Source organism: Triticum aestivum, chromosome 5A (genome assembly GCF_018294505.1).
Source record: "Triticum aestivum cultivar Chinese Spring chromosome 5A, IWGSC CS RefSeq v2.1, whole genome shotgun sequence".
In the NCBI taxonomy this organism is placed as follows: Eukaryota; Viridiplantae; Streptophyta; class Magnoliopsida; order Poales; family Poaceae; genus Triticum; species Triticum aestivum.
Window position 1 is genome coordinate 395072892 of NC_057806.1, and position 26284 is coordinate 395099175.

At 45.5% G+C, this 26284-nt stretch overlaps 1 pseudogene; it reads left to right on the plus strand.

Moving 5' to 3' along the window:
- The first annotated feature begins 8946 nt into the window (after nucleotides 1-8946).
- LOC123106983 (ASC1-like protein 1) lies at nucleotides 8947-10557 on the plus strand (annotated as a pseudogene).
- The last annotated feature ends 15727 nt before the right edge of the window (nucleotides 10558-26284 follow it).

Sequence of the window (26284 nt, forward strand, 5' to 3'; positions counted from 1 at the left end):
GAGTTCGCGGGACGTCATCGAGCTGAACATGTGCTGAACTCGGAGGTGTCGTGCGTTCGGTACTTGGATCGGTCGGACCGTGAAGACGTACGACTACATCAACCGTGTTGTGCTAACGCTTCCGCTTTCGGTCTACGAGGGTACATGGACAACACTCTCCCCTCTCGTTGCTATGCATCACCATGATCTTGCGTGTGCGTAGGAAATTTTTTGAAATTACTACGTTCCCCAACAGTGGCATCCGAGCCTGGTTTTATGCGTAGATGTAATATGCACGAGTAGAACACAAGTGAGTTGTGGGCGATATAAGTCATACTGCTTACCAGCATGTCACACTTTGGTTCGGCGGTATTGTTGGATGAAGCGGCCCAGACCGACATTACGCGTACGCTTACGCGAGACTGGTTTTATCGCCGTGCTATGCACACAGATGACTAGCGGGTGTCAGTTTCTCCAACTTTAGTTGAACCGAGTGTGGCTACGCTCGGTCCTTGAGAAGGTTAAAACATCACTAACTTGACAAACTATCGTTGTGGTTTTAATGCGTAGGTAAGAACGGTTCTTGCTCAGCCCGTAGCAGCCACGTAAAAACTTGCAACAACAAAGTAGAGGACGTCTAACTTGTTTTTGCAGGGCATGTCGTGATGTGATATAGTCAAGACGTGATGAGATATAAGTTGTTGTATAAGATGATCATGTTTTGTTGAAGTTATCGGCAACTGGCAGAAGCCTTATGGTTGTCTCTTTATTGCATAAGATGCAAGCGCCAAATAATTGCTTTACTTTATCGCTATGCGATAGCAATAGTTGCAAGAGCAATAGTTGGCGAGACGACCATGTGACGACACATTGATATAGATCAAGATGATGGAGATCATGGTGTCATGCCGGTGACGATGGAAATCATGACGATGTTTTGGAGATGGAGATCAAAGGCACAAGATGATGATGGCCATATCATGTCACATATTTTGATTGCATGTGATGTTTATCTTTTATGCATCTTATCTTGCTTTGATTGACGGTAGCATTATAAGATGATCTCTCACTAAATTTCAAGATAAAAGTGTTCTCCCTGAGTATGCACCGTTGCCAAAGTTCGTCGTGCCCAGACACCACGTGATGATCGGGTGTGATCAGCTCTACGTCCATCTACAACGGGTGCAAGCCAGTTTTGCACATGCAGAATACTCAGGTTAAACTTGACGAGCCTAGCATATGCAGATATGGCCTCGGAACACTGAGACTGAAAGGTCGAGCGTGAATCATATAGTAGATATGATCAACATAAGTGATGTTCACCATTGAAAACTACTCCATTTCACGTGATGATCGGTTATGGTTTAGTTGATTTGGATCACGTGATCACTTAGAAGATTAGAGGGATGTCTTTCTAAGTGGGAGTTCTTAAGTAATATGATTAATTGAACTTAAATTTATCATGAACTTAGTCCTGGTAGTATTAGCATATCTATGTTGTAGATCAAAAGCTCGCGTTTAGCTCCCTTGTTTTATTTTTGATATGTTCCTAGAGAAAACTAAGTTGAAAGATGTTAGTAGCAAGGATGCGGATTGGATCCGTGATCTGAGGTTTATCCTCATTGCTGCATAGAAAAATTATGTCCTTGATGCACCGCTAGGTGACAAACCTATTGCAGGAGCAGATGCAGATGTTATGAACATTTGGCTAGCTCAATATGATGACTACTTGATAGTTTAGTGCACCATGCTTAAACGGCTTAGAATCGGGCCTTCAAAGACGTTTTGAACGTTATGGACCATATGAGATGTTACAGGAGTTGAAGTTAATATTTCAAGTAAATACCCGAGTTGAGAGATATGAAATCTCCAACAAGTTTTATAGCTAAAAGATGGAGGAGAATAGCTCAAGCAGTGAGCATGTGCTCAAATTGTCTGGGTACTACAATCGCTTGAATCAAGTGGGAGTTAATCTTCCAGATAAAATAGTGATTAACAGAATTCTCTAGTCACCATCACCAAGTTAGTAGAACTTCGTGATGAACTATAATATGCAAGGGATAACGGAAACGATTTCCAAGCTCTTCGTGATGCTGAAATCGACGAAGGTAGAAATCAAGAAAAGCATCAAGTGTTGATGGTAAACAAAACCACTAGTTTCAAGTAAAGGGAAGAAAGGGGAACTTCAAGGAGAACGGCAAACAAGTTGCTGCTCAAGTGAAAAAACCCAAGTCTGGACCTAAGCCTGAAACTGAGTGCTTCTACTGCAAAGAGACTGGTCATTGGAAGCGGAACTACCCCAAGTAATTGGTGGATAAGAAGGATGGCAAAGTGAACATAGGTATATTTCATATACATGTTATTGATGTGTACTTTACTAATGTTTATAGCAACCCCTCAGTATTTGATACTAGTTCAGTTGCTAAGAATAGTAACTCGAAACGGGAGTTGCAGAATGAACAGAGACTAGTTAAGGATGAAGTGACGATGTGTATTGGAAATGGTTTCAAGATTGAAATGATCATCATCGCACACTCCCTATACTTTCGGGATTAGTGTTAAACCTAAAATAAATGTTATTTAGTGTTTGCGTTGAGCATGAATATGATTGGATCATGTTTATTGCAATACAGTTATTCATGTAAGTTAGAGAATAATTGTTGTTCTGTTTACATGAATAAAACCTTCTATGGTCATACACCCAATGAAAATGGTTTGTTGGATCTCGATCATGGTGATACACATTTTCATAATATTGAAGCCAAAAGATGCAAAGTTAATAATGATAGTGCAACTTATTTGTGGCGCTGCAATTTAGGTCATACTGGTGTAAAGCGCATGAAGAAAATCCATGCTGACGGGCTTTTGGAATCACTTGATTATGAATCAGTTGATGCTTGCGAACCATGCCTCATGGGCAAGATGACTAAGACTCCGTTCTCCGGAACAATGGAGCGAGCAACAGATTTGTTGGAAATCATACATACTGATGTATGTGGTCCGATGAATATTGAGGCTCGCGGCAGGTATCATTATTTTCTGATCTTCACAGATGATTTGAGCAGATATAAGTATATCTACTTGATGAAACACAAGTCTGAAACATTTGAAAAGTTCAAAGAATTTCAGAGTGAAGTGGAGAATCATCGTAACAAAAATAAAAGTTTCTATGATATGATCGTAGAAGTAAAATATTTGAGTTACGAGTTTTGCCTTCAGTTAAAACAATGTGAAATTGTTTCACTACTCACGCCACCTGGAACACCACAGTGTAATGGTGTGTCCGAACGTCGTAACCGTACTTTATTAGATATGGTGCAATCTATGATGTCTCTTACCGATTTACCACTATCGTTTTGGGGTTATGCATTAGAGATAGCTACATTCACATTAAATAGGGCACCATCTAAATCCGTTGAGACGACACCGTATGAACTATGGTTTGGCAGGAAACCTAAGCTGTCGTTTCTTAAAGTTTGAGGTTGCAATGCTTATGTGAAAAAGTTTCAACCTGATAAGCTCAAACCCAAATTGGAGAAGTGCATCTTCATAGGATACCCAAAAGAAAATGTTGGGTACACCTTCTATCACAGATCCGAAGGCAAGATATGCATTGCTGAGAATGGATCATTTCTAGAGAAGGAGTTTCTCTCAAAAAGTGAGTGGGAGGAAAGTAGAACTTGATGAGGTAACTATACCTGCTCCCTTATTGGAAAGTAGTTTATCACAGAAATCTGTTCCTGTGACTACTACACCAATTAGTGAGGAAGCTAATGATGATGATCATGTAACTTCAGATCAAGTTACTACCGAACCTCGTAGGTAAACCAAAGTGAGATCCGCACCAGAGTGGTACGGTAATCCTGTTCTGTAGGTCATGTTACTTGACCATGACGAGCCTATGAACTATGAGGAAGCGATGATGAGCCCAGATTCCGCGAAATGGCTTGAGGCCATGAAATCTGAGATGAGATCCATGTATGAGAATAAAGTATGGACTTTGATTGACTTGCCCATTGATCGGCGAGCCATTGAGATTAAACGGATCTTCAAGAGGAAGACGGACGCTGATAGTAGTGTTACTATCTACAAAGCTAGAATTGTTGCCAAAAAGGTTTTCGACAAGTTTAAGGTGTTGACTACGATGAGAGTTTCTCACTCGTATCTATGCTTAAGTTTGTCCGAATCATGTTAGCAATTGTCGCATTTTATGAAATCTGGCAAATGGATAAACAAAACTGCATTCCTTAATGGTTTATTAAAGAAGAGTTGTATATGATGCAACCAGAAGGTTTTGTCAATCTTAAAGGTACTAACAAAATATGCAAGCTCCAGCGATCCATCTATGGACTGGTGCAAGCATCTCGGAGTTGGAATATATGCTTTGATAAGTTGATCAAAGCATATAGTTTTATACAGACTTGCGGTGAAGTCTGTATTTACAAGAAAGTGACTGGGAGCACTACAACATTTCTGATAAGTATATGTGAATGACATATTGTTGATCAGAGATAATGTAGAATTATTCTGCAAAGCATAAAGGAGTGTTTGAAAGGAGTTTTTCAAAGAAAGACCTCGGTGAAGCTGCTTACATATTAAGCATCAAGATCTATAGAGATAGATCAAGACGCTTGATAAAGTTTTTCAATGAGTACATACCTTGACAAGATTTTGAAGTAGTTCAAAATGGTACAGTCAAAGAAAGAGTTCTTGCCTATGTTACAAGGTGTGAAGCTGAGTAAGACTCAAAGTCCGACCACGGCAGAAGATAAAAAAAGAATGAAAGTCATTTCCTATGCCTTGGCCATAGGTTCTATAAAGTATGCCATGCTGTGTACCAGACCTATTGTATACCCTGCCCTGAGTTTGGCAAGGGAGTACAATAGTGATCTAGGAGTATATCACTGGACATTGGTCAAAATTATCCTTAGTGGAATAAGGATATGTTTCTTGATTATGGAGGTGACAAAAGGTTCGTCGTAAAGGGTTACGTCGATGCAAGTTTTGACACTGATCCAGATGACTCAAAGTCTCAATCTGGATACATATTGAAAGTGAGAGCAATTAGCTAGAGTAGCTCCGTGCAGAGCATTGTTGACATAGAAATTTGCAAAATACTTACGGATCTGAATGTGGCAGACCCGTTGACTAAACTTTTCTCACAAGCAAAACATGATCACACCTTAGTACTCTTTGGGTGTTAATCACATAACGACGTGAACTAGACTATTGACTCTAGTAAACCCTTTGGGTGTTGGTCACATGTCGATGTGAACTATGGGTGTTAATCACATGGTGATGTGAACTATTGGTATTAAATCACATGGCGATGTGAACTAGATTATTGACTCTAGTGCAAGTGGGAGACTGAAGGAAATATGCCCTAGAGGCAATAATAAAGTTATTAATTATTTCCTTATATCATGATAAATGTTTATTATTCATGCTAGAATTGTATTAACAGGAAACATAATACATGTGTGAATACATAGACAAACAGAGTGTCACTAGTATGCCTCTACTTGACTAGCTCGTTGATCAAAGATGGTTATGTTTCCTAACCATAGACATGAGTTGTCATTTGATTAACGGGATCACATCATTAGGAGAATGATGTGATTGACTTGACCCATTCCGTTAGCATAGCACTTGATCGTTTAGTTTGTTGCTATTGCTTTCTTCAAGACTTATACATGTTCCTATGACTATGAGATTATGCAACTTCCGTTTACCGGAGGAACACTTTGTGTGCTACCAAACGTCACAACATAACTGGGTGATTATAAAGGTGCTCTACAGGTGTCTCCGAAGGTACTTGTTGGGTTGGCGTATTTTGAGATTAGGATTTGTCACTCCGATTGTCGGAGAGGTATCTCTGGGCTCTCTCGGTAATGCACATCACTTAAGCCTTGCAAGCATTGCAACTAATAAGTTAGTTGCGGGATGATGTATTACGGCACGAGTAAAGAGACTTGCCGGTAACGAGATTGAACTAGGTATCGAGATACCGACGATCGAATCTCGGGCAACTAACATACCGATGACAAAGGGAACAACGTATGTTGTTATGCGGTCTAACCGATAAAGATCTTCGTAGAATATGTGGGAGCCAATATGAGCATCCAGGTTCCGCTATTGGTTATTGACCGGAGACATGTCTCGGTCATGTCTACATAGTTCTCGAACCCGTAGGGTCCGCACGCTTAAAGTTTCGGTGACGATTGTATTATGAGTTTATGTGATTTGATTTACCGAAGATAGTTTGGAGTCCCGGATGAGATCCGGGACATGACGAGGAGTCTCGAAATGGTCGAGACGTAAAGATCGATATATTGGACGACTATATTCGGACATCGGAAAGGTTCCGAGTGATTCGGGTATTTTCGGGGGTACCGGGGAGTTACGGGAATACGAGGAAGAAGTAATGGGCCTCATGGGCCAAGTGGTGGAAGAGAGGAGGCAGGGCGCGCGACCCCCCCTAGCCCAAACCGAATTGGACTAGGGGGCCGGCCCCCCTTTCCTCCTTTTCCTCCTTCTCCTTCCTTCTCCTTCTCCTCCTTCCTTTCCTCCTCCTAGTAGGAGTAGGAAAGGGGAGTCCTACTCCTACTAGGAGGAGGACTCCTCCTCCTGGCGTGCCCATAGAGGACCGCCCCCCCCCCCTTGCTCTTTTATATACAGGGGCAAGGGGGCACCTCTAGAGACACAAGTTGATCAGTTGATCTCTCCCAGCCGTGTGCGGTGCCCCCCTCCACCATATTCCACCTCGGTCATATAGTAGCGGTGCTTAGGCGAAGCCCTGTGTCGGTAGCAACATCATCACCATCACCACACCGTCGTGCTGACGGAACTCTCCCGTGAAGCTCTGCTGGATCGGAGTTCGCGGGACGTCATCGAGCTGAACGTGTGCTGAACTTGGAGGTGCCGTGCGTTCAGTACTTGGATCGGTCGGATCGTGAAGACGTACGACTACATCAACCGCGTTGTGCTAACGCTTCCGCTTTCGGTCTACGAGGGTACGTGGACAACACTCTCCCCTCTCGTTGCTATGCATCACCATGATCTTGCGTGTGCGTAGGATTTTTTTTAAAATTACTACGTTCCCCAACACCGCCAACCACCAGCGACCATCCACCCACGTGGCCATGGCCTCTGGCCCGCACCACAGGTGCAAGTTCCGCCCACGAATGTCGTGCCTCCCGCCGCCAAGGCTGCCACTCTGCATCGAGACACCCCCAAGACCGACCAAAGTGACCAGCTTTGGGCCAAAGGGCGCACCCGACCGAAGAGACCGCAACATACTCCCGCCTCTAACAAAGCAGGAGCCCTGTAGCCCACACACGACCGGGGAACGGGGGAGGAGGGGGAGCGAACGCATCCAGGCCGACACACCCTTGTGCTAGTGACGGGTGATCCGAGCTCGTCGGCGCCTCCCATCCCTCCAGCCTGCCTCCCCACTGGACACCTCCTATGTCGCCCCACCTCGGCGACGAATGCAACTCCATGCGAGGCCACCAACACATGCCCACCCACTGGCAAGGAAAGATCCCAAGGACCGCCGCCAAATTACGAAGAAGCTCATCGAGGAGCCCATCTGCGCTGCTTGCCGTCGTCCAGCCGTCGAAGCCTCTGGATCCTGGCCAACCCGCCCACCGGCCAGCCACTGCGTCGCACCACCACCTGCTGTGGCCATGGCAGGGACAAAGACCTATAGCCACGTCGACAGGCCCTAGATCTAGCCTCGACGTCGCCGGCCCTCGCGACCAAGGCGCGTTCGCTACCACCGCGCCGCCCGACGCACCGCCGCTGTGCCGCCGCCGCTGACCAGCCCCAGCGCGTCGTCGTGCTGCCATGCCGGCGCGTAGCGCGACACCCAGGCCCTAGTGAGCTGCCCCGCATCTCGCCACCCGTGCGAGGGAAGGAAGAGCACCCCACCGCCGCCATCGCCAGTCGGGCTTCGCCCGGTCGCGCCCTTACCGGCGGCGAGGGAGGGGAGGAGTGGAAGAGGGGTAGCCCACCGGTGGTTAGGGTTAGCCTCCTGTGCGCCCGCGGGGGTGTCGCAGGAGGAGGGACCGAGGAGCCCATCTGCTCTGCTTGCCGTCGTCCAGCCGTCGAAGCCTCTGGATCCCGGCCAACCCGCCCACCGGCCAGCCACTGCGTCGCACCACCACCTGCTGTGGCCATGGCAGGGACAAAGACCTATAGCCACGTCGATAGGCCCTAGATCTAGCCTCGACGTCGCCGGCCCTCGCGACCAAGGCGCGTTCGCTACCACCGCGCCGCCCAACGCACCGCCGCTGTGCCGCCGCCGCTGACCAGCCCCAGCGCGTCGTCGTGCTGCCATGCCGGTGCGTAGCGCGACACCCAGGCCCTAGTGAGCTGTCCCGCATCTCGCCACCCGTGCGAGGGAAGGAAGAGCACCCCGCCGCCGCCATCGCCAGTCGGGCTTCGCCCGGTCGCGCCCTTACCGGCGGCGAGGGAGGGGAGGAGTGGAAGAGGGGTAGCCCACCGGTGGTTAGGGTTAGCCTCCTGTGCGCCCGCGGGGGTGTCGCGGGAGGAGGGAGGGGGTGTGATTAGATTGTAAGAGGTTGGTTAACAATTTTAATAAAATGACTTACATTTAATAAAAGATATTCGTGAGTTTTTCAAATCTTGATGAGTTTTAAGTAAAATATTCATTTATTTTCGAAAATGAAACCCGAGAAATAAAAGCAAAAATGTTCATGAATCTTAAAAATGTTTGCGGATTCTAAAAATGCACATGATACTCTTTATAATTGATCATGTACTTTCATATATCCAATCATGTTCAACACACATACATTTTGCAGAAGAGAGCTACAAGCTTTTTGTTAGGCATCAAGCCAGCAACCACGATCACGACGGAATCTCGCCTTTCTCTAAATCCTCTTGGAAGCTTTGACGGTGCTGCTCTTTCAACATTTTTTTGTTTTTCTCTCCAGGCTGAAGCTTAAGGCTGTATACATGTATGCCGCTGGATTTTACGTATATTCTATCTTTAATCTTCTGTTCTGGGAAACAAGACGCCAAGGACTTCGGAGTCATGATGTCTCACCATGTGGCAATTGTTGTTCTGATTGTTGTGTCCTATATTTGCAGGTATGCAGCCCTTATATACCATAACAATACACAGCATAGTCAAATTTGAAGTTGTTGCTACTTCCAAACAGATTATCTCGTCCTGGCTCGGTCATTTTACCCCTCCATGATGCAAGTGATATATTCCTAGAGATCGGAAAGATGGCCAAGTACAGTAGCTGTGAGTGGCTAGCTGTTGTAGCATTTTTACTTTTTGTGGTTTCGTGGATCCTTCTTCGGCTAATAGCGCAATTCATGAACCTTTGGAATGAGTTGCAGCCGATCCAACTCACTCAGGCTCAAGATGATTCACTAACTTGGAGATGGACAAACGATGGTCAGTTTTCCTCCAGCTCGGCGTACACTGCCACTCTTACTGCCAACGTTAGGCCACCTTATGCGAAGCTGGCCTGGAGCTCGGATGCCCCTCCCAAATGTCAGTTCTTCGTCTGGCTGGCTGCTCAAGATCGATGTCTAACGGCGGATAACCTTGTTAAGCGAGGGTGGCCCCATAATCCGCTGTGTCTGCTATGTCTACAAGAGCCTGAAACTGCTGCCCACCTGCTTACTTCTTGCTCTTTTGCGAAGGAAGTTTGGCACCTGACACTCTGCAAGCTGAACATGACCCCGGCTATGGCGGCAGTTCATGACGATTCCCTAGTTAGCTGGTGGCAGCGAACAAATGCTTCCATGGGAAAGGAAAGAGCAAAATCTTGGAGATCAATTTTGGCCCTGGTTTGGTGGAACCTCTGGAAAGAAAGAAATGATAGAACATTCAGAAATATTTCTTGTCACCCCACACAACTGTTTCTGAAGATTCAGGTCGAAGCAAAGGACTGGGTTGACGTTGGGCATAAGCGTGCAATGGCTCTTGTAGAGCGCCCCCTAGAACCAGACTGATGTACTTCTGATGTATCTCTAACCCCAATCCGCCTTCTCTAATCTTGTTTTTGTAATTGTTTATTTCTTCTATACAAAAGCAGTGGCCCTGCCTTTTCGTCAAAAAAAAATAGTGTTTCCTTTCTGGATCCTAAGAAGCACAAGGTAAACATTCTTGGTTGTTCAGGCATGTGGTGCTACTTTACCTGATTAGAAAGCAGCATTACTCTAGTAAATTTTTTAGAGCATTTGTTGATCAATTCAATGGTCTTGCGTCTTTTTCAGTTATGAAATAGCTATGATCCTGGACAAGGAGAAAAAAATATGTACAGAACCTCATACTACTATCTTTTCAACACTCTTATTTTCACTTCTAGTCTTTCACATATATTGGTGTGTACCGATTTACCGGATTCTCATCAGTCAAATTCAGTCCAGAGGTCATGTTGGTGAGGATGTTCGATCCGGTCAGTGATTCTTTTCTTGCTCATTTCCTTGGTGTTAGATTTATTTTCTTTCTCAGCAGCATATTCTTATGTATTTATTATAAGCTACCCCTGCTATTAAACAGATTCTGAAGGCGAAAACGACCATGAAGATTAAGCTGTAGGTTGTTGGATGCTTAACTGAAGAACTGTACAGTTCGCAGTTGGGAATGAGAATGGTGCAAGCGGGTTGTATATAAAGAATGAGAATGTCAAGGAGGAACTAATTAGCATATCCATTAGGAGGAAATTCAGGCACAAAATGAAAACTGAAAAGGCTTGAATCTCGGTGCCACTGGAACAAGCCTCCTTGATGTATCTTTTTCTGTAAACCGAATGCATGAGGTGATGCTACCATTCAATGTCTTCAGGCATCAATCTTACATCGTGATATTAATCTCCATATGTATGTGAAGATCTCTTTTCAGAAATACCGAGCCTCCAAGCTATAAATTTTTTTTAGTGGTCCTTATATGTCATTATTATATATGCTTGCAGTTCATGTTAAATATTCAGTATGATCGATATTGGAAATGGACATCTCTGTTAAACATGTGTATAAAGAAGATATCACTAATTTAGCTGATACTCAGTGTAATCGATCATGTACTTTCATATATCCAATCATGTTCAGCACACATACAATTTACAGAAGAGATCGAGCTACAAGTTTTCTGTGAGGCATCAAGCCATGAGCAGTTACATCACTTGTTATAGCACCTTGCTAGCAACGACGATCACGACCGAATCTCGCCTTCCTCTAGGTCTTCTTCGAAGCTTTGACGATGATGATAATGCTGCTGCTGCTTCCAGTCATCGTTGTCAAGCTTGCGGAAGAGTCCAATCTGCCGCAACAAGTTGTAGTTGTTGGGCCTCGCCGTGTTGTACTCATCAATGCCGAGCCTCTTCAGATCCTCTGGGTGTAGGGTATCGTCGGGCATTGCCGTCCTCTCCGTCTCTAGCAGCTCCTGACGGGCCTTCTCCCTCGCCCGGGACGTGGCCTCCTTTCGCTGCCTTTCCAGAGCACGGGCGAGCTGCTCGCATGTTGGAGGAGCTGGGCTGTCGACGATCTCGTCTGAATCAGAATCTGAGTCACTGCCGCCGGAGTCGCTGCTGCCGGAATCAGTATCTGAATCGCTGTCGCTGGAAGAATCAGTATCCGAACTGCTGCTGCTGGAGCTTGGGCTGCCACAGCCACTGGCTGTTTCATCTTCGACGAGCAGAAGAGGTGCCGGCACTATCGGTAAGGGGGAGACGCCACCACAGATGTCAACATCTTCCTCCTCCTCCTCTTCGGCCATGGCCTTAGGGTCGTCTTGGTGCCGTTCTTGGGCCAGAGGTGCCGGCATGATCGCTAAGGGGGAGACGCCGCCACAGATGTCAACTTCTTCGTCGTCGTCCTCCTCCTCTTGGGCCATCACCTTAGGGCCGTCTTGGTGTCGTTCTTGCAGCGACGGATTCGCCGTTCTCCTCTCTCGAGCGAACTTGTCAACCTGCTCCTGTAACTCGACGGCGGCGGCGTCATCCAACGCGTGGACGTCGATCTCGATTTCGCCGGGGCGGGTGGCGCAGCTGTGCTTCTTCAAGAGCTCGACGACGTGATCGGGGATCTCCGCAACGAACAGCTTCAGGTCTTCCGCGAGTATCTCCCTCTCAGAGCCCGTCATCATCTTCTTCCTGGGCGCCTTCTTGCTCTTGATCAGAGGAACGGGAGGGGACGCCTTCCTCTTCTTGGCCAGCGGCTCCTCGGCCAAGAACCCTGGACGACTCTCCTTGACGCGGGGAGCCGACGGGGATGATGCGGGAGCTAGCACGGCGGCCGCCTTGTGGAGGAGGCGACGGACGGCGACGAGCTCGGATTGGAAGCGCTGCCGAAGGATCTCCATCTCCCTCGCGCGCTTCTGGCCGGACATGATGCCGGTCTTGGCGTCAAAAGGCTCGCCTGTGACGAAGCCGTGCTTCCTGGTGAGCTCCCCGCCGTAGGGGTAGGCAATCTCCATGGGAAGGGAACAGGGGACGCCGGTCGCTTCGCTGGGTAAGGGCTGGTGATTGGTGATTGGTGAAGATTGGAAGCTGGAGAAGAGAAGATTGGTCAGAGCGAGGCGAGGGCAAAGGCAGCAGGTTGGCTGCCTTTTATTGATGAGCTCAGGCCGATTCCAAACCGTGGACGTGGATGCGTATGTGATGTGATCCGTCAGGAAACCGGATTTGCATGCGTGCATTTGAAGTTTGGACGCGTCTAGTGGGCGGCCGGCCGCCCTGGGATCGCTAGCCAGCGGCCACCCGAAAAAGGAAACCACCTGGTCTCCCCTCGAGCGAAAAGAGGAAACAGTCCACCTGGTCCCTGCCCGTCGGAGCCAAAAAGGCAACTGCCCCGCCCACCAGCTGGCCGCGGGATCACGTGCACCCTCCTCGCCAAACTGCGCCCTGGCTATCTTCTTCTTCCTCACGAAAGAAGGAGGATCTGCCCAGGTTGCAGAATCCACGCCATCTCTCGCCCCCACGCCTCAGCCCCACCGACGCTGCCTTCTTCTTCTTCTGCACGCCAGAAACAGATCCAAACGCAATCGCCCCCAGCCCTTCTTCCTCCTCCTACACAGCCGTCATGGGAGCCCCAAAGTAGAAGGAGCTGCTTCAAGATCTAAAGGGCAGGGTGGTCAGAGCCATACCAGGCAGTAAGATCGAGCAGGTAAGCCCCCTCTGCACCTCTTCGCTTCCCCCTTCTCCATGGATCCATGGAGAATCTGCTTCAAAAAAGAGGTGAATCTGGCACATCACACCAGATGTTAAACATGCTGGATGTGTTAAACATACCAAAAACTACCACCTGGATGTGTTAAAAACAAGCCAACTAAAAACGAGTTATCTGACCAATTAAAACATGATTAAAAGCCAACTTCTAGTTATTATTTGCAAAATGAACAAAAAATTGACTGCCCAATGCTTTGTTGAACATGTGCAACGAAAAATTCATAAATGTGCAACTAAACATGCATCCCAGCCAACTGAACATGTATCCTGGCCAACTAAACATGTATCCTGCCAACTAAAAACATATATCTGGCAATACATGTTTCTGAGTGAACACTTTGGAAAAAATGTAGTATATGTGAAAATAAAAAACATGTTTTCTGGCCAACTAAATATGCATGTTGGCCAAAAACTGATGACCAACTAAGACATCTATTCTAGGCAACTAAGACATCTATTCTAGCCAACTGAATGCATTAACTGTCCAACTGAACATGCATGTTGGCCACAAAACTGAAAAAATGCAATCTGGCCAGCTGAGACATCTATTCTAGCCAACTAAAAGCATTGAATGTCCAACTGAATATGTATGCTGGCCAAGTGGAAATCCTGGAAATTGAGACGTCTATTCTAGCGAAAACCAGAAATCTGTAGTGCAACAGGAAAAACATAGGAACTTTTGTCCATGGCTAATGAAGCCACAAACCATATTAACATATTCACACACAAATCTTGTCCCACGCATATATTCTGGTCCCACACCTATTGCAAACCATATTAATATGTTCAAATATACCAGATCTAGAAACATAAACGGCGATGAAAAATATATAACTATAATCTGTCCTTCAATTCTTCTTTCTTCTTTCACCTGGATTTTCCTGCTCAAATGTAGCATCCAATTATGTGCAGAAAAATCTGAAAAGAGCTCCTTGTGAAACGGAAACCTACAGATCATTGCAACAAAACAAAAAGGGAAAAGGAAAAAGGTTAAATATTTAGTTGTTGAACAATTGTATATACAGTGCTCCTAATGTATCAACAAAAGTGATGATATTGAGTTGCAAAACGCAATTACTAGCAGTGTGCAACTACAAAATCTACTTAATAAAATTGTACAAACCAGAAACTTCCTCCATGGAGCCGGAAAAAAAGTACTGACCTACTCCTTGTCGTATCTCAGCAACTTCCTCCATGGGGCGGTGTTGTGCACGCTGGTGACCCAATCATACGTCAGCTTCTTCCTGATGTTGAGTACTTCCTTGGGGTCGTAGTTGGGCAGTTGGCTACCATTCCACTCGGTGGCGTTAAGCAGTGCGAACAACCCACACTCATTACTGCAAAAAATGGGCAAAAAAAATTGTCACATAAAATTAAAACCAAAAAAAGGTAATGCACTCTGTGCAACTACTTATGTCCTACTGTGCAACTGCTTGTGTTCTACTGCAACTCATTATGTGCCACTTTGCAACTACTTACGCGCCACTCTGCAACTAGCTAGATAATCCATTAGAAACTCATAAAAATGATAATACAGATTGAAGACTAGTACTGTGTCTTAAAAATACTAAAGATTGCACATGTAGAAAAATTTAAAAACTACAAAATGATTGTATTTGATTGAGAAGGAATGAAATGCTTATTGTCTTACTTGCCAAGCTGCTTCGGTACGTCAATGTCAATAATCTGGAAGTGCTCGATGCTGAACTTTGGGTAATGCTTCCTCCATAGCTGGCGTACTGCCCCCGCAATGGTAGAGGCGTTGTTCATCAGCTCAATGTTCTCTAGCGTCCTGCTTGAATCAAGAACTTCGAAGCGTCCGTCCCTCAAGTTGACACTGAAGACCCAATAATGCCTCCCTCCGTCCTTATCGGTTACATCTGCGCACTCGAGCACTGGCAGCATGACCTGCAAGCGTGAACGATTTCAGACACAAAAATACAAGATGTAGTTAAAAAAAACAGTAAAAGACTTGGTCAAGTTAAAAACGGGTTGCAACAAGTATCTGCCAACTAACAGATGTGTCATGTGCAACTGGACATGCTGTGGGTGCCAACTAAAAAAAGATTGATGATGTGGGCACAACACTCACTAAGTCTTTCTTGTCGAGACGGTTCTTGTAATCAAACATCTTGTTCATCTCATTCACATTGTGGATCCCTTGCTGTAATTTTATCTGCAGAGATTATAAAACATGGCTCAAAACTCCTTAGTAGGTGAAAGGCCTCCCTCAAATGGTCAACGAAAAGTGCTACAGAACAAAGATGAGGGTAAAAAGAAGGTTTTGAAAAAACTTACAGAAAACCTCAGTGGCATAACAACCTTCTTTGACCCTTCTGGTAAGTTATCCATGATGTGCAAGATTCCAGTCTCAATAACAATTTTTGACAACCATTGAACCGGCTTCATCGAATCAACTAACTCCTTTAAAGAAATGTAGAAAGCACCATACCTAATTATCTCAGGGCTGATTTTTTTTGAAAGCAATAAAAAGACAAGTTAGCTCGAAGGGTCACAACAGCAAAAAAATGTGCATGAAAATGAAAAAAGAACAGTGTGCAACTAAAAGCCCTGTTCTGTGCAACATACTATGCTTTCTGTGCAACTAAGTGGCTGGTGCTATGCAACTGAAAAAGATATGTATGTAGGCTGTGGGGAGTTAGTTTACCTGGTAGCTCCATCATTTGCTCCTTTGTGATGCCTGACCCAATACAAGAGGGCAGCGTAAAGCTTGTTCACTACCTCATTGGTGCTGAAAGTCTTGTTCTTGTTGTAGTCGATGAATGGAGACCTTTGAGATGCTGCGGGCCTTCTTACCCTCCTCTGTCTTCGTGCAAGAGGTGGCCCCGAAGAACTGCTCGTGCCAAGTTCTGGTTCTGCGCATATCGGGGTGTGGCAATTCTCTGGTGAACCAACATCTAGTTCTTGAGCTATTGCCTTGCCAACATCAGCAGCATCACATCCTTCATTCACAGCTGCTGGGTCTAACTCACACTCATCAATGCTAATCACACCGGCTTCCGCTGTATCTACTGCTGGAGCAGGTGCTGGAGCATCACCATCTATGCCGAGGTCAAAAGATGGTGCATCGCAGAACCCGTCACCATGATAAGAGTTTGATCTTCGTAAGGGTTCAAGGACCAGGGCATCTCCTTGCGGCACAAACATGGGTGCATCATTCGCTGACTTGGTTCGCAATAGTGTTGTAGTTGGCGGCCTTGGAGGCTTGCACCTACTTATAATGTCGAACACCTCCTCTTGTGTTAATGGTTGCTGAAAGACAACTCTTGGGGACGGCACTTTGATAGTTGGATCACCTCCTTTTGTGTTTGGCATTGAAGCATCTCTATCAGTAGGCACCTTGGGACTTGCAGTTGCAGTGGTGCCTTCCTGACCAGCTGTGGTGGTTTTGACTGTGACCATACTGCTAACTGACACATCAGTGTTGGAAATATGCCCTAGAGACAATAATAAAAGTGTTATTATTATATTTCCTTGTTCATGATAATTGTCTTTTATTCATGCTATAACTGTATTATCCGGAAATCGTAATACACGTGTGAATACATAGACCACAATATGTCCCTAGTGAGCCTCTAGTTGACTAGCTCGTTGTGATCAACAGATAGTCATGGTTTCCTGGCTATGGACATTGGATGTCGTTGATAACGGGATCACATCATTAGGAGAATGATGTGATGGACAAGACCCAATCCTAAGCCTAGCACAAAGATCGTGTAGTTCGTTTGCTAGAGCTTTGCCAATGTCAAGTATCTCTTCCTTTGACCATGAGAGCGTGTAACTCCTGGATACCGTAGGAGTGCTTTGGGTGTATCAAACGTCACAACGTAACTGGGTGACTATAAAGGTGCACTACAGGTATCTCCGAAAGTATCTATTGTTTTATGCGGATCGAGACTGGGATTTGTCACTCCGTGTAAACGGAGAGGTATCTCTGGGCCCACTCGGTAGGACATCATCATATGCGCAATGTGACCAAGGAGTTGATCACGGGATGATGTGTTACGGAACGAGTAAAGTGACTTGCCGGTAACGAGATTGAACAAGGTATTGGATACCGACGATCGAATCTCGGGCAAGTAACATACCGATAGACAAAGGGAATTGAATACGGGATTGATTAAGTCCTTGACATCGTGGTTCGTCCGATGAGATCATCGTGGAACATGTGGGAGCCATCATGGGTATCCAGATCCCGCTGTTGGTTATTGACCGGAGAACGTCTCGGTCATGTCTACATGTCTCCCGAACCCGTAGGGTCTACACACTTAAGGTTCGATGACGCTAGGGTTATAAAGGAAGTTTGTATGTGGTTACCGAATGTTGTTCGGAGTCCCGGATGAGATCCCGGACGTCACGAGGAGTTCCGGAATGGTCCGGAGGTAAAGATTTATATATGGGAAGTCCTATTTTGGCCACCGGAAAATGTTCGGGATTTTTCGGTATTGTACCGGGAAGGTTCTAGAAGGTTCCGGAGTGGGGCCCACCTGCATGGGGGGACCCACATGAACGTGGGTAGTGGGGGCAAGGCCCCACACCCCTGGTCAAGGCGCACCAAGATCCCCCCTTAGAAGGAATAAGATCATATCCCGAAGGGATAAGATCAAGATCCCTAAAAAGGGGGGATAACAATCGGTGAGGAAGGAAATGATGGGATTTCTTTCCTCCCACCTTGGCCAACGCCCCAATGGACTTGGAGGGCAAGAAACCAGCCCCTCCACCCCTATATATAGTGGGGAGACGCATGGGAGCTGAACACGAAGTTCTGGCGCAGCCCTCCCCCTCTCCCAAGTCGTCCTCCTCTCCCGTGGTGCTTGGCGAAGCCCTGCTGGATTGCCACGCTCCTCCATCACCACCACGCCGTTGTGCTGCTGTTGGATGGAGTCTTCCTCAACCTCTCCCTCTCTCCTTGCTGGATCAAGGCGTGGGAGACGTCACCGGGCTGTACGTGTGTTGAACGCGGAGGTGCCGTGCGTTCGGCACTTGATCATCGATGATTTGAATCACGACGAGTACGACTCCTTCAACCCCGTTCTCTTGAACGCTTCCGCTTAGCGATCTACAAGGGTATGTAGATGCACTCTCTTTCTACTCGTTGCTGGTCTCTCCATAGATAGATCTTGGTGACACGTAGGAAAATTTTGAATTTCTGCTACGTTCCCCAACAGTGGCATCATGAGCTAGGTCTATTGCGTAGATTCTTTGCACGAGTAGAACACAAAGTAGTTGTGGGCGTTGATGTTGTTCAATATGCTTACCGTTACTAGTCCAATCTTGTTTCGACGGTATTGTGGGATGAAGCGGCCCGGACCGACCTTACACGTACTCTTACGTGAGACAGGTTCCACCGATTGACATGCACTTGGTGCATAAGGTGGCTAGCGGGTGCCAGTCTCTCCCACTTTAGTCGGAACGGATTCGATGAAAAGGGTCCTTATGAAGGGTAAATAGCAATTGGCATATCACGTTGTGGTCTTGCGTAGGTAAGAAACGTTCTTACTAGAAACCCATAGCAGCCACGTAAAACATGCAACAACAATTAGAGGACGTCTAACTTGTTTTTGCAGGGTATGCTTTGTGATGTGATATGGCCAACAAGAATGTGGTGAATAATATGTGATGTATGAGATTGATCATGTTCTTGTAATAGGATTCACGACTTGCATGTCGATGAGTATGACAACCGGCAGGAGCCATAGGAGTTGTCTTTATTTATTGTATGACCTGCGTGTCATTGAAGAACGCCATGTAAACTACTTTACTTTATTGCTAAACGCGTTAGTCATAGAAGTAGAAGTAGTCGTTGGTGTGACAACTTCATGAAGACACGATGATGGAGATCATGGTGTCATGCCGGTGACAAGATGATCATGGAGCCCCGAAGATGAAGATCAAAGGAGCTATATGATATTGGCCATATCATGTCACTACACTATTTGATTGCATGTGATGTTTATCATGTTTATGCATCTTGTTTACTTAGGACGACGGTAGTAAATAAGATGATCCCTTACAAAATTTCAAGAAGTGTTCTCCCCTAACTGTGCACCGTTGCTACAGTTCGTCGCTTCTAAGCACCACGTGATGATCGGGTGTGATGGATTCTTACGTTCACATACAACGGGTGTAAGACAGTTTTACACAGCAAAAACACTTAGGGTTAACTTGACGAGCCTAGCATGTGCAGACATGGCCTCGGAACACGGAGACCGAAAGGTCGAGCATGAGTCGTATAGTAGATACGATCAACATGAAGATGTTCACCGACGTTAACTAGTCCGTCTCACGTGATGATCGGACACGGGCTAGTTGACTCGGATCATGTGATCACTTAGATGACCAGAGGGATGTCTATCTGAGTGGGAGTTCATAAGATGAACTTAATTATCCTGAACATAGTCAAAAGACCTTTTGCAAATTATGTCGTAGTTCACGCTATAGTTCTACTGTTTTAGTTATGTTCCTAGAGAAAATATAGTTGAAAGTTGACAGTAGCAATTATGCGGACAGTAGAAAGCTTATGTCCTTAATGCACCGCTCAGTGTGCTGAACCCCAAACGTCATTTGTGGATGTTGCGTACATCGGACATACACGTTTTGATAACTACGTGATAGTTCAGTTAAACGGTTTAGAGTTGAGGCACCAAAGACGTTTTTCGAAACGTCGCGGAACATATGAGATGTTTCGAGGGCTGAAATTGGGATTTCAGGCTCGTGCCCACGTCAAGAGGTATGAGACCTCCGACGATTTTCTTAGCCTGCAAACTAAGGGAGAAAAGCTCAATCGTTGAGCTTGTGCTCAGATTGTCTGAGTGCAACAATCACTTGAATCGAGTGGGAGTTGATCTTCCAGATAAGATGGTGATGTTTCTCCAAAGTCATTGCCACCAAGCTGCTAGAGCTTCGTGATGAACTATAACATATCAGGGATAGACATGATGATCCTTGAGGTATTCACGATGTTTGACACCGTGAAAGTAGAAATCAAGAAGGAGCATCAATTGTTGATGGTTGGTGAAACCACTAGTTTCAAGAAGGGCAAGGGCAAGAAGGGATACTTCATGAAACGGCAAATCAGCTGCTGCACCAGTGAAGAAACCCGAGGTTGAACCCAAACCCGAGACTAAGTGCTTCTGTGATAAGGGGAATAGCCGCTAGAGCAGAATTACCCTAGATACTTGGTAGATAAGAAGGCTGGCAAGGTCGATAGAAGTATATTGGATATACATTATTTTAATGTGTACTTTACTAGTACTCCTAGTAGCACCAGGGTATAAGATACCGGTTCGATTGCTAAGTGTTAGTAACTCGAAATAAAGAGCTACGGAATAAACGGAGACTAGCTAAAGGTGAGCTGACGATATGTGTTGGAAGTGTTTCCAAGTTTGATGTGATCAAACATCGCACACTCCCTCTACCATCAAGATTAGTATTAAACCTGAATAATTGTCATTTGGTGCTTGCGTTGAGCATAGACATGATTGGATTATGTCTATCGCAATACGGTTATTCATTTAAGGAGAATAATGATTACTCTATTTATTTGAATAAAACCTTCAATGGTCTTGCACCTAAAGGAATGGTTTATTGAATCTCGATCATAATGATACACATTTTCATGCCAAAAGATATAAGATAGTAATGATAGTACCACTTACTTGTGGCACTGCCATGTAAGTCATAATGGTATAAAACGCATGAAGAAGCTCCATGTTGATGGATCTTTGGACTCACTCGTTTTAGAAAAGTTTGAGACATGCGAACCATGTCTATTGGTGTATACGCATGAAGAAACTCCATGCAGATGGATCTTTTAGACTCACTTGATTTTGAATCACTTGAGATATGCAAATCATACCACATGGACAAGATGACTGAAAAGCCTCGGTTTCAGTAAGATGGAACAAGATAGCAACTTGTTGGAAGCAACACATTTTGATGTGTGCAGTCCAATGAGTGCTGAGGCATGCAGTGAATATGGTTATGTTCTTACTTCACAGATGATTCGAGTAAATGTTGAGTATATTTACTTGATGAAACACAAGTCTGAATTATTGAATGGTTCAAGTAATTTCAGAGTGAAGTTGAAGATCATTGTGACAAGAGGATAAAATGTCTATGATATGATCATAGAGATGAATATCTGAGTCACGAGTTTTGGCACACAATTAAGACATTGTGGAAATTGTTTCGCAATTAATACCGCCTGGAACACCATAGTGTGATGGTGTGTCCGAACATCATAGTTGCACCCTATTGGATATGATGCATACCATGATGTCTCTTATCAAATTGCCACGATAGTTTCATGGGTTAGGCATTAGAGACAACCACATTCACTTTAAATAGGGCACCACGTAATTCCGATGAGATGACACCGTATGAATTATGGTTTAGAGAAACCTAAGTTGTCGTTTCTTAAAGGTTTGGGGCTGCGACGCTTATGTGAAAAAGTTTCAGGATTAAGCTCGAATCCAAAGCGGATAAAATGCATCTTCATAGGACACCCAAAACAGTTGGGTATACCTCCTAATTCAGATCCGAAAGCAATATGAATTGTTTCTTGAATCGAGTCCTTTCTCGAAGAAAGGTTTCTCTCGAAAGAATTGAGTGGGAGGATGGTGGAGACTTGATATGGTTATTAAACCATCACTTCAACCAGTGTGTATTAGGGCACAGGAAGTTGTTCCTATGGCACCTACACCAATTGAAGTAGAAGCTTATGATAGTGATCATGAAACTTCGGATCAAGTCACTACCGTACCTCGTAGGGTGACAAGGATGCGTACTACTTCAGAGTGGTACGGTAATCCTGTCTTGAAGGTCATGTTGCTAGACAACAATGAACCTACGAGCTATGGAGAAGCGATGGTGGGCCCAAATTCCGACAAATGGTTAGAAGCCATGAAATCCGAGATAGGATCCATGTATCAGAACAAAGCATGGACTTTGGTGGACTTGCCCGATGATCGGCAAGCCATTGAGATAAATTGATCTTTAAGAAGAAGACGGACGTGGACGATAATGTCACCGTCTATGAAGCTCGACTTGTGGCGAAGAGTTTTTCACAAGTTCAAGGAGTTGACTACGATGAGATTTTCTCATCCGTAGCGATGCTTAAGTCCGTCGGAATCATGTTAGCATTAGCTGCATTTATGAAATCTGGCAGATGGATGTCAAGACAAGTTTCCTTACCAGTTTTCGTAAGGAAAGGTTGTATGCAATACAATCAGAAAAGTTTTGTCGATCCTAAGGATGCTAAAAGGTATGCTAGCTCCAGCGATCCTTCTAAGGACTGGAGTAAGCATCTCGGAGTTGGAATGTACGCTTTGATGAGATGATCAAAGATTTTGGGTTTGTACAAAGTTTATGAGAAACTTGTATTTCCAAAGAAGTGAGTGGGAGCACTATAGAATTTCTGATGAGTATATGTTGTTGACATATTGTTGATCAGAAATGACGTAGAATTTCTGGAAAGCATATAGGGTTATTTTGAAAGTGTTTTTCAATGGAAAGCCTGGATTAAGCTACTTGAACATTGAGCATCAAGATCTATAAGGATAGATCAAAATGCTTAATAATACTTTCAAATGAGCACATACCTTGACATGATCTTGAAGGTGTTCAAGATGGACCAGTCAAAGAAGGAGTTCCTGCCTGAGTTGCAAGGTACGAAGTTAAGACTTAAAGCTCGACCTCGGCAGAATAGAGAGAAAGGACAAAGGTCGTCCCCTATGCTTAAGACATAGGCTCTACAGTATGCCATGCTGAGTACCGCACCTGAAGTGTGCCTTGCCATGAGTCAGTCAAGGGGTACAAGAGTGATCCATGAATGGATCACAGACAGCGGTTAAAGTTATCCTTGGTAACTAGTGGACTAAGGAATTTTCTCGATTATGGAGGTGGTAAAAGAGTTCGTCGTAAAGGTTACGTCGATGCAAGCTTAACACCTATCCGGATAGCTCTAAGAAGAGATACCGGATACGTATTATGGGGCAACAATTTAGAATAGCTCCAAGTAGAACAGTTATTTGGAATAGCTCCAAATAGAGCGTGGTAGCTACATCTAGGAGATGACATAGAGATTTGTAAAGCACACACGGATCTGAAAAGTTCGGACCCGTTGACTAAAACCTCTCTCACAAGCAACATGATCAAACCTAAAACTCTTGGGTATTAGTCACATGGTGATGTGACCTATGAGTGTTAATCACATGGCGATGTGAACCAGATTATTGACTCTAGTGCAAGTGGGAGACTGTTGGAAATATGCCCTAGAGGCAATAATAAAAGTGTTATTATTATATTTCCTTGTTCATGATAATTGTCTTTTATTCATGCTATAACTGTATTATCCGGAAATCGTAATACACGTGTGAATACATAGACCACAATATGTCCCTAGTGAGCCTCTAGTTGACTAGCTCGTTGTGATCAACAGATAGTCATGGTTTCCTGGCTATGGACATTGGATGTCGTTGATAACGGGATCACATCATTAGGAGAATGATGTGATGGACAAGACCCAATCCTAAGCCTAGCACAAAGATCGTGTAGTTCGTTTGCTAGAGCTTTGCCAATGTCAACTATCTCTTCCTTTGACCATGAGAGCGTGTAACTCCTGGATACCGTAGGAGTGCTTTGGGTGTATCAAATGTCACAACGTAACTGGGTGACTATAAAGGTGCACTACAGGTATCTCCGAAAGTATCTATTGTTTTATGCGGATCGAGACTGGGATTTGTCACTCCGTGTAAACGGAGAGGTATCTCTGGGCCCACTCGGTAGGACATCATCATATGCGCAATGTGACCAAGGAGTTGATCACGGGATGATGTGTTACGGAACGAGTAAAGTGACTTGCCGGTAACGAGATTGAACAAGGTATTGGATACCGACGATCGAATCTCGGGCAAGTAACATACCGATAGACAAAGGGAATTGAATACGGGATTGATTAAGTCCTTGACATCGTGGTTCGTCCGATGAGATCATCGTGGAACATGTGGGAGCCATCATGGGTATCCAGATCCCGCTGTTGGTTATTGACCGGAGAACGTCTCGGTCATGTCTACATGTCTCCCGAACCCGTAGGGTCTACACAATTAAGGTTCGATGACGCTAGGGTTATAAAGGAAGTTTGTATGTGGTTACCGAATGTTGTTCGGAGTCCCGGATGAGATCCCGGACGTCACGAGGAGTTCTGGAATGGTCCGGAGGTAAAGATTTATATATGGGAAGTCCTATTTTGGCCACCGGAAAATGTTCGGAATTTTTCGGTATTGTACCGGGAAGGTTTTAGAAGGTTCCGGAGTGGGGCCCACCTGCATGGGGGGCCCACATGAACGTGGGTAGTGGGGGCAAGGCCCCACACCCCTGGTCAAGGCGCACCAAGATCCCCCTTAGAAGGAATAAGATCATATCCCGAAGGGATAAGATCAAGATCCCTAAAAAGGGGGGATAACAATCGGTGAGGAAGGAAATGATGGGATTTCTTTCCTCCCACCTTGGCCAACGCCCCAATGGACTTGGAGGGCAAGAAACCAGCCTCTCCACCCCTATATATAGTGGAGAGACGCATGGGAGCTGAACACGAAGTTCTGGCGCAGCCCTCCCCCTCTCCCAAGTCGTCCTCCTCTCCCGTGGTGCTTGGCGAAGCCCTGCTGGATTGCCACGCTCCTCCATCACCACCACGCCGTTGTGCTGCTGTTGGATGGAGTCTTCCTCAACCTCTCCCTCTCTCCTTGCTGGATCAAGGCGTGGGAGACGTCACCGGGCTGTACGTGTGTTGAACGCGGAGGTGCCGTGCGTTCGGCACTTGATCATCGATGATTTGAATCACGACGAGTACGACTCCTTCAACCCCGTTCTCTTGAACGCTTCCGCTTAGCGATCTACAAGGGTATGTAGATGCACTCTCTTTCTACTCGTTGCTGGTCTCTCCATAGATAGATCTTGGTGACACGTAGGAAAATTTTGAATTTCTGCTACGTTCCCCAACAATCAGTTGGCACACTGGTATCTGTAATTGGTATCTTTCCAGTCTGAGTTGGCAGCAACCTGGCAGAACTTGGCACCCCTGCATCAATGGCTGCGGCTCGCAGCTCTCTCTCGTCTCTGAATCCCAAATCTTTTGTGGCCTGTTCCCCCTTTGCGCCCCTGGCAAACTTGACAATCTTCTGCTTAGGTGGTTTTGGTGCGACTGTTGAAAGGGGAGTCTTCCCCTTGATCTGTTGAACTTCTCTGACATTGGTTGGCTCTCTGCTCACTACTGTTGGCATATCAGTTTGAAGCACAGCTTCCTTGACCATATTTACTTCAGCAACTTCACTCACCATCTTCTCCTTGGTTTGAGGCAACTGCAGATTCTTCTTCATTGAAACTGCTTTACACTTCTGGACCACGTGAGGGTTTGCCGTGGATGCTGCCTTGCTCTTGCTGGAGCTTAGGTCTGGGAGCAACTTTAAATATTCCTTGTATTTTTCCTTTGAATGAACCCAGTCAAGACCCTTTCCTGCTTCCTCCATGTCAATTTGATTCTTTTCAGCTTCAGTTGATAAGAACAGACTCTTGTCAATGGCAAAGTTGATCTTCTCACACATATCTTTGTCGCTGAAATCTGGCACGGGAAAGGTGGTTGGTAAAGCTGGCTTCAAGTTGCAGAGCTTGAACATATCAATGCTTCCCTGAGACTCTGCTTCGTCATTTTTCTTTAACTTTGGCAAATCCTTGTCTTTCCAGCAAGTCTTGTCAATCAACAACTATAGTGTGCTCCTGCTACTCAATGAATTGCTGCTGCTCGCAGGGGTGGCGTGAGTGCTAGTCCTCCTGGATGTGTTGCCACCTGTACCACCAGAACCAGGAGCGTTGTCATCATCATCGTCATCGCTGCTGTCGCTGCCTCCATCGGATCCCCCTTTATCATCACCATAATCATCCTCGTCTTCTTCATCCTCGTCTTCTTCCCTCTCACTGCCATCAGCTGCTGCGCCTTTGTCTTCTCCCCTCTCACTGCCATCAACTGCTGCCCCTTTGTCCCCGTCCCCCTCTCTGGCCTCACCTTCTTCTTCCTC